Genomic DNA, 10,860 nt, shown 5'->3' on the forward strand with positions numbered 1-10,860 from the left:
AAATATATAATTATTTATGTATTTTTTAATAATTTAAGATTTTAAGATAAATTATTTTATGACAGTTGATTTCATTTTTTTTAACTCTTAATCTTTGAATCACATAGAAAACAACTTAATGGTTATATCCTATGAGAATTCTTCTAAAACTACAATAATAATAATAATAATAATAATAATAATAATAATAAAAGAAATTAATAAGTATACAAATCCCATAAAACTGATAATTAATTAAGCAGATATCTTTTACTCTATAAATTATAAAAGATTCATTCATAGGATATAAATTTAATGCTTAAACTTTTTTTAACACCTAATATATGCATGTCTTTCAAATGTTAACTGATGGCAATATTGTTGAAAAATTTAACATTATTTTAATCCTTTAACAAGATTATCTAGTCCTTTTTTTTCGATAGAGTATAAAATTTTAATTATTTTATTTCAAAAAATTAAAAACTATTTGATTCTCATTTTTATCTTTTACAAAGTTCTTCCTATATTGATTTCTGTCGTACAAAACAACTTCTTCCAAAAATTTATGCAGATAAAAAGAGATATTTAAATTATTATTATATTTTTAATATATCTCTTTATATGAGAATATATTTTTTTTTTAATTTGTGTAAATATTTTGTATAGGTCTTTTTTTTCTTTGTTATTTGCTTTATGTTGACATTCTTTTTTTTTTTTTTGGATCAATAAAAATCAAAGTTTAAACCTTTAAGTTATAAAAATTTTAATATTATATTATAAAATTATTTATTCTAAAAACTTAAACTAATAAAAGAATAAGATAAAACCATTTCTAATATCTCTTGGAATGAATACATTTGATATTACATTTTAATTTTATGTGTGATGTACCAACAACTTTTAGAGACGAATTAATAGATCTTTACGTATAAAATTTGCGCAATTATTAATAACGACAGCATAGATTTAATAATTCTATTTTTATTATTATAATATATATAGTTTTATTTGGTTTTCTGATTTTATATAGTTTAACTTAGAAATTACAACACAATTATTACTTTAACGACAAAAATTCAAATAATGGTTATGGTTCAATTATCAAATATTTTAAAAAAATATAAATAAAAATATATCACTAGATAATAGGCTTTTTTTATTTAAATATTTTTTATTTATTAATTTAAATTAGAATATAAAAATTATGAATTTATATATTTAATTATATTTCTGCAATAATCATAGGATGCAAAAATTATACATTGCATTTTTGTTACTTATGGCTGCAAAAATGAAAAAAAAAAACTTCAAAATTTAAGCTATTTTTGTATTGACTATTTGAAAGTTGCAAAAAATGTACCAGATATAGACTGCAAATATATATATGAACCACATCTCTCCTTCTATTTTCACATGTTGAAGCTGTGAAAATGAACCCATATTTATTTTTTTTTAAACTATGAAAATATGCCAAGATAGATATTTAGAATAATTTCTCATAATTTTTGCTTGTATAGCCACCAAAATCTTTGTAAATTTTGTTTTCATAGTCTAAGACAGTGAAAATACAACTAAAGATACACATTGGTAAATTTATATATCCTTATTAAATAAAGAATTTTTTATTTAAATAAAAAAACCCCTGAATAATAATGTAAACTTTTCAGAACACTGTACGTCAAAATTAATATATAAATATAAATAATACCATATAATTGTAAAAGCGTGATATTATAAGCTAAGGGACAAGTGGAGAGTAAAGTCAAGAGGATCAAAATTGAAAATAATAAATTCTTATCATCCTAGAAGCAATTATGTCAAGTAGAAGTGCTGCTATTTCTACAGTCTTCCAAACTGGGAGGTACATATGCTTTTTATTTTCCATAAATTATTAAGTTCAAAATCAAGTGAAATTAAATAAAGTTTAACCGTGTTGGAAGCAAACAATGACTTAAGGGATTAACGAATAGGTAACAATAGACTCATAGGGCACTAATAGGAACCATTGTAACATATATATATATATATGAGGACTCCAACAAAGATCCTACCCAATACTGTATATATGTTAGTGGATAAGGATTGATACGATTTGGGATTTTATTTTTTATTTATTTTAACTCTCTAAGAATTAAAGATATATGAAGTTATGAATTACTAATTTTCACAGTTGTGTATGATAAAAGGAGAATGATAGAGCACAAAGCCTAAAAAATTTATTATTGATGGAGATATAATTATTTGTTATTTTTTTATCAATTTAAATTTTTAAGATAGGTGATTTTATAGAATAATTTTTTATAATGATATCTGAGATTTAGGTCATTATTCAATATGATCATCAAAATTTTAATTTTATTATTGTAGTTCTCTAGATACAGCTGCAGACACCATAATAGTCCTTGGACATTTTTTTAAGTGATGAGTTAGTTATTACCGCACTGACCTAATATCACGTTGCCACGTTGAATAGTGCAACAACTGGTTTAGTTGACAAGATTTCAATTTGTAATCAATTCAGTCTCTCTCTATATTTAGGAGCAAAAAATCACAGGTATCGGAATGGTATAGTTGTAGCTGTCATCTAGTTTTTAAATAGTTTGGGATAGATTCAAATCCAAACAAAATATTTTTTGGTTATTCCAATTATAATGTGAGTCATCATTATTACCTGTCTCTTTATCATTGTTCTTCTCTCACTGTTTTTCTTTTGTTGTTCTTTTCTGAGACTTGAACATGTTATATCTTTACTTGATTACAGATAAGTGGAAAGAGATGGTATGAACTTTTTGTTCGGGCGAATAACAGGCAAGATGAAATGGTTGAGAACCACAATCTTATGGAGACAATCATGAAGTGAAAATGAACTTTGATTGGAGACTTGGGAGATTAGAGAAAGATGTCCGATATCAAAAATTAATTTTCTAGTTGTTAATACTAATTGTGTCGATATTAATAGCCCTGATTATGATTTTGTATTATAAATCATGAGTGAAAAAAGTTGATGGTGCCTACCCTGTATTCATTGAATGAATGATGAATGAAAAAATGAAAATGTGATTATAGAAATAAAAAAAATGATGACTGGTGTTTGATGATGGAATAAAAATCTGGTTAATTATGAATTGAATGTATTTGTGTTTGTTCATGGAATGTACCAAGACAGTAGTAGATCACCTAAACAAGCCTTGTTATTTGGAGAATATACCATTATCCCTTTATTTTTTTAAGTCACCTTATGATAAAACATGATGTATGTCCAACATTTCTTCCATCTACAACAAAAAAAAAAAAATCAAAATCAATGTGATGCCAGGTTAGTGCGACAATAGCTGACTCATTACCGAAAAGATACCAAAGGACCACTATGGTATCCGGAGCTGTATCTGAGTAATTACAATGGTAAAATTGGGATCTCGAAGAACACATTGGGTAATGACCTGAATTTCAGGAACTATTATAAGAATTTATTCGATTTCATAATATGGTATCAGAGTTTTATATCTAAAAGATCGAGAATTTGATCCTTATTAAACCTTAAAAAAAATATAAAGCAAATAACAAAAAAAAAGAAGGTTTATGAAAAAAATCAAGCAAACTCAATAAAAAAAAAACTCTTGTTTGTGAAAAAGTATTATCTTCTCTTATTAATTTAAACTTTTGGAATGAGTAATTTTATGATGGTTATTACTAAGTATATATTGCAACGGTGTTTGTGTCGTCGTTTAGTCACTCGTCAATTTGATTAAGATATGCTACAAGAAAAATACTGAGTACCGTTAGATTTACCGTCGGATCTATAAAATAAATCCACCGCAAAATAGATTACCGTTGTCCTTGGGTTGAAGGTATAAACGTTGCCGAAAACTGCTTACCGTCGGATTTATTTTTCCAACGCTAATTACCAACGGATTTTTGGTCGGTCTTTTCAATGGATTTGTCCGTTTCACGTATTTAGGCGCCATGTTACTGTCGAATTTATCCGATGGTAATGTTAATTTTATAAACCCTAAATTTTTTGGCACAGTTAAGCCACAATTAGGAGACTCTTGTTAACAAAATTATTAGCAGAAATTTAACGTCTCCAGAAATTAAGAAATTATTTTATTAAAAAATAAATGGTCTCAATGAAATAAAATGTCACAAATATAGAATACAATGAAGTAGACAAACAAATATACAAACAACCCTAAATCCTATAAATCCTGGTAATTTTTAATGTTGTCGTTGTCGTCGGCGTCGTGGTCCCATGCTGCAGCGACAGAGGAGATACTATTGTCGGTGCCCCACCGGCAGCGTCACCACTGATCAAGATGCTCCAGCTTCTCTGTCAGGTCGGAGCTGACGACAATAGGTGCAAGAATCTCTCGATACCTCTGCTCAGATTGCTCCGCCTGTTGCTGAAGCTTCTGTGTTAGTTTTTTCACTTCCTTCCTCAGGTCGACAACTTTCAGTAGGGCTAGTGGCAGAGGCAAAATCAGACGAAGCCGCCAACGCGGAGGAGCGGATGCCACTAGTGAAGAACGAGCCCAACCCGAAGTGGCGATTCTTGTGGGTTCAGAGGCGGTGTCGCGCCAAATCCTATCGGGATCCACCACGAAGGTCTCGTAGCCGGCTTCATCGGCCCCACTAAGTGGTTGAGATTGCTGGGTCGCGACCTCCAACCTCTGCGTGTACTCCTCCAATGTCACACACGTTAGCTGTGATTAGGATAATAGTTAAATAATTAACTTTAAACCGAATAAAGTTGAAACATAAGATTAATTTAAAGGTTTAATTACTCTGCTGTTCCCTATAGTTTTGTAAAATTTTCAATTAGGTCCCTATACTTTTTTTTCTTTTAATTGAGTCCTTGCACCAATTTTTTTTAATTGGGTCCCTACACTTTTTTTTTCCTTTTATTTAGGTCCCTGTTCCAATTCTTTTTTTTTAGTTGGGTCCCTACAAAATTAAGCTAATTACTACTAAGAGGGACTTAATTGAAAAAGAAAATTGGTATAGGGACCCAATTAAAAGAAAAAAAGTATAGGGACCTAATTGAAAATTTCAAGAAATAATAGGGACCAACAGAGTAATTAAACCTAATTTAAACTCACATAATGGGCCGCAGACCGCTTGTTAGCAAATCCCTTATTGTTTGCCTTCAAAGTATGGGTATACTTGAAGGTCTTCGCCAGTGTCGCCTTACGATCTAACGACTTAGACTACAAATTAATATATCAACCAACCAATAAAATAAAATGCTATGAAAACATAATTTTAATTTTTTTTAATTTCACTGAAAATGCTATGAAAATTTCGACAGAGACTCCCCTAAAACTCGAATTTAGCCACCCTTGAAGGGTTCTATCCAACATTTTCCAACAATCTCAGAGCCTAATCTAACATATTCTGACCAATCCTAACTACCTAAATCCACTAAAATAGAAAATTCAACTAACATTTACTCTACTAACTAATAAATAAATTGATAATAAAAAAGGAAAGTAAAAAACTAATTCAAGTAACTACTAAAACATTAAAGAATGATAAAATTCTTACCAGTCTGGTCTTCGTCTTCATGAAGGTCGCCAACCCACTCGTATACCTCATCGACCTGGGCGAAGCCCTGTTAGCGACGTTTGTTAGATGGCGACGCTTGAACCCCTCGTTATCTCTAAAATAAGCCTCCAAGTCACGCTTGATGTTCAGAGGGATCCACGATGTCAGGTGGTCTTTCCCCTGACGAACGTCGCTCATCATTTGCTGAAACCGCTTGGCGGCGCGATGGTCATAGGTCTTCCTGATCATGCATTGTGCTCTGCATCCCATATGAATTTTTCCAGGATTAGTTAGTCAGAATGAAATATAGTTCCTATACAGTTAAGTAATTCAAACAAAATTGGGTTCTTACCGCCCACTTCTGAAATCACTGCTCTCTTACATCAGCCGGAATCTGTGTGTAGGTCGGCCACGGGCAGTCATACATGAACTTAATGACCTCAAATATCTCCTGTGTTCACGCATTGGGGGTTTCGTTCAAACCTATTAGAGAAAAAATATCACATTAACAAACACATAAGATAAACAAACTTAAAATAAACAAATTTAATATTAAAAGATTGAACTCACGACTGCATGCCATCGGGCCAAATCCGCAGCCGGATGACAAACGGTGGTGGAGGGGTATCTTGCTCTGAGGCATGGGAGGAATCACCCACCGCGGACTCTGTCGACGTCATCGCTGCATCTGCAGTGGGTGTAGCAGAAGGAGGCATCCAGTTCGAGTTTAGGACCATGATGAATTGCTGGTCTGATGGACCCGCCTGTGACATCACAAGGTTGAAGGGGTAGCCAGGGTAGAGGGTGATGACTGGGCAGCCCTGGGGGATTCGGTGGAAGTCCGCCTTCTACCACGACCACGTGACCCACTCGACCTACCTCTGCTACCTGTCGTCATATCTGTACAGCGAATATATTAGTAACATATTAATAACATAACAAATACCAATAAATAATAACATAAGAATAAACTAAAGAAGTAATAAATAATTCTAAAAATGTTTTAGTTTAGTAAATTTAAAAAAAAAGAAATTACATAATGTTTTAGTTTCAAAATAATTAAATTAGAATGAATAAGTGTTTTGGTTAGTTTATCAAACTAACAAGTGCCTATAAAGCACTAAAACACTAATTGCAAAGGAGAAAAATTTCTTTCATAAGAACCAAAATGAATATATACATATATAGTTCTCTTGAAAATGTCATAAATGTTTATCATTTCACCAACTTACCAAAATAAAAAACGTAAACTAAGATCGAAATAATTATTCAAATTAAAAATTGTACAAAAATACAGCAACCTAACAATTAATTATAACAATTTCGAAAACATAATTTTAGTTTTTCCGATTTCGCTGAAAATCTTATAAATATTTTGACAGAGTTTCCCCTAACCTTTGGATTTTTCCACCCTTCAAATGTTTGATCCAAACCAAATATCCATCAACCCCTCTCAACTGGTTTATTTTTTCAATCATTATTAAGGTAACATACAAACGGCTCAATCATTATTAACACAATCAAGCATTTTTCTAATAATTTCAACAGCAAGAATCAGTAAACAGCTCAATAATCTAACATTTTTCAACAATCTCAGAGTCTAATCTAACATATTCTAACCTATCCTAACCACCTAAATTCACTAAAACAGAAAATTAAACTAACTAATCTCTACTAACTAATTAATTAACTTGATATAACAGAATTTGAAATAACTAGAGTTCAAACAAAAAAAGTTGAAGAGGAGTGGAGGTGCAGTAGCAGCAGAAGCAGAAGCGATGGGAGCGTTGCAGCAGTGGCGACAGGGACATTCAGGAGCGGCAGCAACATCTTCAGCAGCAGAACAACGTCTGAGGCAGCGGTGGCAGCGCTGGAAGCAACTGCGGCGGCAGAGGAGGTTGTGGGGAGGGGAGAAGTTAGAGAGAGAGTGGGAGGGTGAGAGGAGAGAGAGAGAGAGAGAGAGAGAGAGAGAGAGAGAGAGAGAGAGGGGGGGGGGGAAGGGTTCGTGGTTCTAATTTAGGGCACGATTACCGTCAGATTTACCGGCGGATATTTCTAACGGTAATGCGGTGCGGATCACCAAAATGCAGTGTTACATTTCATTAAACGTCTCTACCGTCAGATCTATCCGACTGTAACTCCAATGCTAAAGTTTGTCGTCAATTTGTCGTGGTTTTCGGCCGAAAGTTACCGGTAGATTTACCGTCGGAGGAGACTATCTTCCAGTAATTATTTGACATGACAAATTTCACATCAAACCTATCGCTAAATCCAACGCTAAGTCTGATGGTTATTATCGTCGCTAAATTCAACGGTAAATCCGATAGTATTCAACATTTTCTTGTAGTGATAATTACATTGTTTCTACGTTCTATTTGGTATCTCTCATAGAATAATAAAGTTAAATATAATACTAAATCCAATAATATATGATTTAATACTTTAATACAAAAAGTATATTGTATAATTTTTTTGACAATCAAATGTGGTGAGTTACATAGAATTCTGTAATTTTATTTTATCTAATTTTATTTTATGTTATCGTATAAATGGTATATAATAACTTCATTTTGTCAAAAAATAAAATAAAATAAAATAGTCGTATAAATAAATGTATTAAGAATTAATTTTTAGAAAAATTAATAAAAATTACTGAAGGTTATTTATGATAAAAAGAAATTATTGCTTTTAAAAATTGAATTTTTTTTAAAAATTATTAAGCAATTATAAGTTTCCATGTAAAAAAACAAAGAAAATCATTATTGAGAAAGTTGGACTATTCAAACTTTAAAAACACCTTTTTCTTCCCATGGCAATGCATGGGGCCTCCCACTGTTCAGTTATATATTTGCTCTACAGCATGCACATGCCATAATAATTATTATTTATTAGTGTGCTTGTTTTTTTTAAGGTAAAGTAATTTAATTTATTTTTTGACAATTTTTCTGCAAATAATTTAGATAAAATAATTATATCTTTTTTTACAAATAGCATCAATTCTCTAGATGCCATAAAAAGAATTATATAATTATTTTTTTAAAATCAATTTTCCTCCACCAAAATTGATTCTACATGCTCCCACAGAATTTCCATACGAACAATGAACAAGAAACATTGTTCTATTCCTTTTTCCCTGGGTTTTATGTGTAACCCTCTTTTTGGGTTCACCCCTTGTCCTTTTCAGTTGTTGGGTATTGCATGATTATACTGATAACCGTATTCCATTTTTCTTCAACATTTATGCATTTATGTGAGTTAAAACTTTATTCCAAATTTTTTAATAAGATGATGATTCGATTTTTAGCAAAATTCCTCACCACCAGATAACTGCAAATTTCATGAATCACATGAACGACAAGTCATAATGTTTGATTCCTTATTCTATAATTTGTTTCACTTCTTTATGAAGTTATGCATTATAAGAATGTAGTTCCGAATGTGGTTGTGTTAAGGGAACAAAATTCATTCATCAAATCATTTTTTGGACCTATATATTACAGTGCATATATGCTTTCTTTCTTTTTCACATCAAACTCATTGATAACATTATTGTTTGTCATTATAGAGGTTCTCTAATAATGTTTTTAATTTTTAAAAAGATAAAGTATATTTTTTATTTTTAATATTTTAATTCAATTTAATTTTGTCCTTAATATTTAAACAGGTCTGCTACACATTCATATAACCATATAACCAAGTTGGCCCAAGCCCAAATTGATTCAAGCGCATTAAATGCAGAGTGAGAAACAAGCGCCAGACTAAAAAACGTCTCATTTTCCATTCGCGCTTCATTATGAACGAACGTTACATCTTTAACACGAAACCAATACACCAAAACACTCATTCTCTTCGAATCTCTCTGAACATCACTCAAACTTCAATCACATTTTTTGCGGAAACCACTACTACAAACGAATCGGAAGAAGATTTCGCAAGCAACAACCAGAAACAAACTAAAAGAGCAACAAAGACTACAAAAGGTATGAGAAAACTACTGTTCATTTAAAATCTTGCAATGTCGCGTTTCGCCTAGTTTCATTTTATTTTTACTGGTTTGATTTGTTTCGTTTAATGGATTGAACTATTGTGAATGATTTTTACAGTATAACTAGGGTTTTAAAATATAGTTGCTTGTTCTTATTGGTTTGGATAGTTTAACTAGAGCTCTGTTAATATCTTCAGTACTTCTTTTTCATTGAAGAATACTATTCTTGTTGATTGAAAATTGATAATGATTTATTAACCACATGAATATTTTTCGGTTCGGTGGCCTTTGTGATTTTGGTTCTATGCATGAAGAATTTTGGTTCGGTGGATTGTGGCATATTAATTAACTTGATTAGGATATACATGCTTGTGGTTATTGATGTATTGAATGAGTTTTGTTTAGGACAATTGACATTAGAGACAACTCTTTCACTTTGATAAGCCATACTACTGTAAAATTGTCTCATTATATTTGATTAAGATATATGTGGTTGTTCTTATTTGTATGAATAATTATATACATTTTTCGGTTCAGTACCCTTTGTGATTTTGGTTCTGTGCATGAAAGATTTTCGATTCGATGGGTTGTGACATTTTAATTGACTTGTTTAACATACACATGCTTATGGTTGTTGATGTATTGAATGAGTTTTGTTTAGGACAATTCACATTACAGAAAACTTTTTCACTTTGATAAGCCATACTACTGTAATAGTATTCTTGTTGATTGAAAGTTGATCATCATTTATTAACAATATGAACATTTTCGGTTCGGTAGCCTTTGTGATTTTAGTTCTGTGCATGAAGGATTTTCGGTTCGATGAGTTGTCGCATTTTAATTGACTTGTTTAACATACACATGCTTGTGGTTGTTGATGTATTGAATAAGTTTTGTTTAGGACAATTCACATTAGAGACAACTCTTTAACTTTGATAAGCCATACTACTGTAATAGTATTCTTGTTGATTGAAAGTCGATCATCATTTATTAACCACATGAACATTTTTCGGTTCAGTAGCCTTTGTAATTTTGGTTCTGTGAGTGAACAATTTTCGGTTCGGTGGGTTGTGACATTTTAATTGACTTGTTTAACATATACATGCTTGTGCTTGTTGATATATTGAATGAAATGTTGACCAAAATTTTTTATTACACCAAAACACAAGAAGAAAATGGCAACAATGAAGGAGAAGGCACCTTATAACATAAGTAGATTAAATATATTTATCCACTTTCATTTGAATAATATCTATTTTGTATTATAAATATATCCTCACATTCTGTTTCAAAACTTGCAGAAAACTCACTATTGCAAATGCCAAACAAAGGCAATAGCAACAGTGTACAGGGAA

The sequence above is a fragment of the Arachis ipaensis genome, chromosome B10 (assembly GCF_059453495.1).
Source record: "Arachis ipaensis isolate K30076 ecotype BB chromosome B10, ASM5945349v1, whole genome shotgun sequence".
Lineage (NCBI taxonomy): Eukaryota > Viridiplantae > Streptophyta > Magnoliopsida > Fabales > Fabaceae > Arachis > Arachis ipaensis.